Source organism: Rattus rattus, chromosome 3 (assembly GCF_011064425.1).
Source record: "Rattus rattus isolate New Zealand chromosome 3, Rrattus_CSIRO_v1, whole genome shotgun sequence".
In the NCBI taxonomy this organism is placed as follows: Eukaryota; Metazoa; Chordata; class Mammalia; order Rodentia; family Muridae; genus Rattus; species Rattus rattus.
In genome coordinates, this window is record NC_046156.1 from 205,371,082 (window position 1) to 205,377,723 (window position 6,642).

At 42.1% G+C, this 6,642-nt stretch overlaps 1 pseudogene; it reads right to left on the minus strand.

The window, feature by feature from the left end:
• Window positions 1–357: 357 nt before the first annotated feature.
• LOC116896062 lies at window positions 358–1,396 on the minus strand (annotated as a pseudogene).
• Between the last annotated feature and the right edge of the window lie 5,246 nt (window positions 1,397–6,642).

Consider the following 6,642-nt stretch of genomic DNA (forward strand, 5'->3'; position numbering starts at 1 on the left):
CTGAGGCCAGACAAGACAGCCCGGATAGAGGGCAGGATGCACTGGCAGGCAACAGAGTCAGGGTTGGCGCCCGTTCAAGTTGTTGGAGTACCTGCATGAAGACAAAGCCACACATCTGCTACATATGTGTAGGGGCCCTAGGTCCAGCCCTTGTATGCTCTTTGGGTGGTGGTTCAGTCTCTGGGAGCCTCCAAGGGTCCAGGTTAATTGACTCTACTCTGTTGATCTTCTGGTGGAGTCCCTATCCCCTCTGGGTTCCTCAATCCTTCCTCCAACTCTTCCACAAGACTAATGCTTGGCTATGTGCCTGCATCTGTTTCTGTCAGCTGATTGGTAGAGCCTCTCAGGACAGTTATGCTAGTATGAATCTAGGCTGACAGAAATATAGCCTGAGGCTGCAAGGGAGTTGAAGGATGAAGGCAGGCCAGCAAAGTGTCAGTATTGATCTTCTGAGGATATCTCACCACATCCTCTTCCCACTTCCAAATTGGCAGGGGTTGCTACTCCATTCATTTATGTCCATCTTATACAGGACACCTGTGTATCCAGGCCAGCAGTGACAAATACAGCTGTCAAAAGTATCTTCACATGTTACATCATAGTTATAAGGCTTTGGCGAATGAAGAGGCATCAAGGTCTCACAGTGTGACCTGTGAATCCACTCCCTATGCAGATACAGTAGTAGTTATTTCCTCCATCCACACCTAGACTGCCATAGAGACATGGCTGGCTGGCACAATCATCAAAGTTTAGTTCACAGTGGTCTCCAAGGAATCCAGGTACACAGTCACAGAAGTATCCCAAGAGCATCCTGACATCAGGCATCCCATAGGCATGGCAGGATCCACATTCATCAATTTCCATCTCACAATTCACCCACAGTTCACTCTTGAGGACAGACACACCTGTATCTTCCTATCTCATTGAGACGTACAACCTCATTCATGCAGGGACCAGAAACTCCTTCATCCATTTCTAAGTCTCAATGCCTGCCTTGGTGTCCAGGCACACAGAAGCAGAAGGAGCCATTGATTCCATCCTGGCACACAGCTCCACTGTGGAAAGGGCTGGAAGCACACTTCTTGTGATCTGTTTCACAGAACCTTCCAGCATATCCAGCAGGGCAGACACAGTTGGGTGCTCAGGATCCATATTGGTAGATGTTTCCTCCACAGGAATTAGTGGCAGTTTCACAGTCAGCCCACTGTACCCAGGAGGACACTGGCACAGGAATCCCCTTTCTCCTGGGGCATTCACACAAGTGGCAATTCCTTGGCAGGGACTGAAGAAGCAAGCGTCTTTTAGATCTTCAGTCTTTGTCCAAATTATTGAGTATGTCTAAGCAACAATTGTTGTTTTGTGAAAAACCATTGTGAGTGATTGTATGTTTAAACATAGGTAATAGAGAAGACTTTGACTATTTCCCAAAGAAATGATAAATGTTTGATGTGGTGGACATTCTGGTTACCCTTTTAAAAATATTATATACTATATTATACATTATATAATCCAATTATATCCCATTAGCATCTCCGATTGTTAATTAAAATGTTAAAAGTAAGTTCTATATTGCTTATTACAGGAAGACTAAAACAGTTACAAAATGTCAATTGTTAACATTATGTGTAGCATTTGACATCCTTAAAGTTCAGCATTTGGAATATGAATTATCTAAATAATTTCAAGACTTTCTCCCTTTTTTTTTTTACTCTTTATTTGCTTTGCAACAGTCTGATATGGAGCATCTGTTATGCCCCAGTTTCTCTGGCAGATGCCAAGACACCTCAGTAAGAAAGTCAGGCCTTGCTCAGATAATATAGGGCTTCCTCCAGTCAACTTTGGAATTCTGGCATTTACAAGTCTAGGAACCATTCAGTTATGTCAGAGAGTCTAAGTTCCTAGTGGAGCCTCAGGTAACAACAGCTACTACAGCTTCCTGTTTCTTCTTCACACTCCTGAACCTGGAAAGCTGAGTAGTGTGGGCCATGTAGGGCTGTTCCTGAAAGAGGACTCAGTGTCCTGGGAAAAGGAGGGCTATCTGTGTTGCAGGAGGAACTATGTGCGAGCACCTGGTGGAAATGATTGTTGTGTTGAGGGAAATCAAAGTTTGCATTGCCTTGGCTTTCAGTTATTGGTGGAAAGGCAATGCAGCCTGGGAAAGCAACAAGATACATTTCATTGAGTTTTGTTTCTTGATCTCTCTATTTTTTTTCTGTTATTTAAAAAAAATGTGTCTCCTCTGCCCAGAATGAGGAAAATAATCTATGCCTTCAGGTCAACAGATAAAAGAAATGCTTTCTTGTGTGAATGCCTGTGTTTAGCTCTTCACAAGTGTAGAACTTCTTGGACGTAGCCTCAGGCGAGTGGATGAAAATTGTGACTACAGGTGTCTTTAGATATGAGGATATACAACGGGTTTGTTAGGGAACTAAAAGATGTTGCGACAGACCGAGTGGATTTCAGTGCAACATTCTTCTTGCAGTTGAAATGTGATACAAACCACTGATAAAAGGAGGTGCTTACTGGGCACACGGATTTCCTCATCTATAGGTGGAAGCCAGCTGCAGGAGTCAAGAGCTCTGCACACCGTAAAGAGATATTCAGCTACCTTTGGTTCACACACCACAGAGGCATGCCTCAGGCATTGATGAAGTTTTAAATCTCAGGAAAAATATTTTTCTGAAAGGAGTCAATATCGTGCATCTGAAATGAAAGTAAGAGGCATATGGAATTAGGAGAACCTTCTTTTTCATGAACAAGCAACTCACATAGGGAAAATGAAGAAAGAGTTGAAAGAAAATTAGGTAGAAAAATTAAATGTAAGCAAAAGGAACTCATGGTTTACTGCCTAGCTATTTTAATCTGTTTTGTGTATGTATGAATTCATATGTATAGGTTATGTTATGTTTGTTCATTATAGTTTAAGGTAAGAGTGCTGCCAAGAAGAAAGAAATAATGTTCAAGATGCAGATGAAATGTTCTTAAAGAGGTGGATTGTTTTAGACCATATAACCATTTAGGTAACACTCCCTGTGTTCAGTGACTCTGGCGTGTGATCCTGAGGACAGAGCCTTCATTGTGCTTGGGATCAGTGGTCCCTCTGACCATCATTGACAGAAGTAGGTAAAGAACATTGTATTCTAACACACCAACCCGTGGGACCCAAGGTATGAGGCCATGAGACCGAGACTGCCTTTCCACCATGGTTGGTGTGCACTATAAAGGTCTAGGCTGAGCTCTTCCAGGTAGCATGAAGGTTACATAATGAGTAAGCAGGTCTCCTCACTGCTTATATACATTATAGTGTATATACATTGAATGATGACATTTGAAAACATTCAATTCCTTTAAGTAATGCTACAATTATTTAATAAAATGGGTCTCTTAGAGAGTAGTGTTTAGTTTCATAATTACTATATTGCTTTTCTCATTGAAGCAACAAGATATTGCATGAAAGTTATTTAGAGAAGAGAAGGTCTGTTTTGGCTCACAGGTTGAAGATGCAGCCCCTTATGGCTGTGAAGGCTCGGCTTCAGGAGCATGAGGCTGCTGGTCACATATGTCAGTAGTCCGGGATTAGAATACAGCTCACTCTCACACTTTTATTCAGTATAGGACTCCAGCCCATGGAGTGGTGCTGTCCATGATGAGGGTGGATCTTCCCATTTCAGTTAACTTCATATAAAACGGACTCACGAGCATGTCCAGAGGTTGTTTTCATAGTACTCTAAAGTCCATCAAGTTGTTAGTATAATAAACCACCACAATTTCTACCTTCTCAGAACTCTGATAGCATTAGAGGAGATTCTAATTGCTCTAAGGAGTGTGTAATTATGTCAGCTTATTTTAAAATCTGAATCAATGAAGTCTGAAGAAATGATTCTGCTTTTCCAGAGGAAGACCCAAGTTGAGTTCCTTCCATCCATGTCAATTGGCTCACAACCATTTGTCATACCAGTTTCAGGGTATCCAACATCCTCTTCTGAACATTGTGGACATTCACAGCTGTGTATGTAGTAAGCATGCACATGTGAGCACGCACATACACGCACACACAAGTGTGTTCAGAATTTGATAAACTAAACTCTTAGGTTTTGCACTTATCAATTACACAGAGATTATTATATAGCATAAATTTTCCAGACATTTAGTAGATTCAACCTGTGCATTCATTTAGGTCAAATCACTCAATGACAGGAAATCCATGAATAAAGGAGTTTTCTAGGGAGCAGAGGCAAAATAAGAGACTGGACTTGGTTCGTGAAGATAATGAAAGTCTAGATGGACTGTGGTCATTGCTTTTCATGCCCGGAGTGTACCCTATGTAACTTGACAGTTGAGCAGGTGGCCTGCATACCATCCTGCCTTCAGATGCCAACAGACATATTGCTTCTTACTTTGTGAAGTCTCTTACTTTCTAATTGGGTTTATCTACGTGAGCCTTCCACACCACTGGAGCAGGGCATGCACCAGTGCTTGTACTGAGTGCCAAGAACTGTGTGAGCTGGCGTGGAGAATTTGGAGGAGGTTTGGGGAGATGTCCAGTGGCATTTCTTGAACCTAAGGTTTTGTCTTTCATTAGTTGCAGTCAGCCAAGAACCAGGGTTGTAGAACTCATAACTGGATGTATTCCTCATCTTTCACTAGTAAGCAGGGCCAGGAGTGAATTACAATAAGGAGTAGGCTTTCAAGGACTTCTATTTATCCACAAGGCAGTTTAAAGCATTTGCACTGAGGCTACAGTTTACGTGTCCCCTTCTTTACCCAGAGCAGACATTTGTAATGGGTGCACCAACCCTTTCCCACACTGGTGTCGTTCCTGGAAGAGCGAGGCAGCCACAGTTAAGTATTCCACAAATAAACCCTGCTAAGAATAGTGTCTTATTTCTAGAGCCTCTGCACGAGAAACTCCACACCCTATTGGAGTCAGATAAGGAGAACTGGTTTGGAGAGCTCTGTCCAAGTGAGAGGAGCCTCAGAAGGACGCAGATTGAGTGAGTCTAAGTTCAGTCAGTTTTTCCGGATGCTGGCTCAGACTGGAAAGTGTCTTTGATAGGTTGCTGAAGGACTGCCTGTCAGTATGGTGGAGGGGGGTACAGTGGGGGTTCTAAATCCTGACAAACTCTGTGCCCAGCAACCAAATGAAAAATTCCCACTAATACCTTGTGCTTGTTAGATGCCAATTAGACTTTCATATCGCTGTCACTTGTTCCACTAAAATACTTTGGAAACTTAAGGTTCAGTCTTTCTTCTTTAGCCAGAAAGACATAAGTTCTTTACTTATAATTAGCTTTTATTTTCTTTTAAAATTATTTTTAATTAAAAAATAAGAATAAAATTGTCGTTTTTGAACAAAGTATGTTTTATGGATTTTTCTTCCCTTCTTTTCACTCAACCACTCTACCTTTGTCCCTTTTGTCCCACTAACACATGCTCTCCCCAACTTGCCCTCACCAGGTCCCATTTAGAAGAATTGTCCTGAAACTTGCTATAATTTTGCCGTTGATACTGTGCTTGACTTCTCCACCTAAAGGCCTTCAGAGAGCTTGAATCGTTATTTTGTTGTCATTGAGAAACAGCGGCCCAGATGAGTGTGTGCTCGAGTTTAGGTTTGGTAAATGACAGCTCTGGATCCAGTGTGCATTTGCTAGTGTACATTTGCTATGTTCCTATGGCTTCACAGTATCTTTGTGCACACCTGACTAAACACCCAAGCCTCAATTCCCTCAGCTATTCTTTCTCATGGATTTGTTTTAACTTAGCAAAGGAAAAAAAAATGGAGGCTACACAAGGGTCTTAATTTGAGGCAAGCATCCTAAATTTCCCCAGGACTTAGAAGAGTCATCTCAATAATAGTTCTTACATGACTCTCCGCAGTCATGAAAATATTATATTTGTTCTTCTGAGGCAGTACCCGTATTGTTCCGCCACGGCTGCACTTATTTAACATACATGGTTTGCATTTAGACTGCCTGGTGCTGTCTGCTATGGCCTAAATTATCCTTTCCAAGTTAGAATATTTTTCCTTCTTTGGCATCCATTAAAAATCAACGGCAACATGGCCGCCCTCCAGAAACAAGTCTGTAATGCTAACCACAGGACTTGGTGTCTAAAAATAAGAATTGAAAAAGAGATTTAAGTTAATGCCCAGAAAGAAATCTTTCCATGTGTCTTTACTACAGTTTGGTAAGCCCTGTTCTAGGGAAAAGTGTGAAATACCACGGGCTGTGGGTGCTGCTCCCTGTACCACGAGGCTGCTCAGTGGGCACCCGTCCCTCATCATCCAGTTTCCATCTTAGCCATTGTCCCCAAAGGTCATGTCAGTTCAGACGGGGTTCCTTTCCCCCTGGAGCTTGCAATGTGCCCTAAGCAGGCTCTACACTAATGGTTCCCAAGTTTTTGAAGTTCATATGATCCACTGGCCGTCATTTACTCCTTCCTTTCGGAACTGATTAAACTCACCAACTGATGCAACGGGAACTCAAAGAGTTTGGGAATGGTGTGGGCAGTTTAAATGTTGTTTGAAATTTAGTATGGAAACTGTAAGATAAATAAATTCGAAGTTAATTATTTGGGATAGTCAGACCCATTCTGCCACCACAAACTCTTCCAGCTCATCCCATAAGCATATTTCCTAAAGTG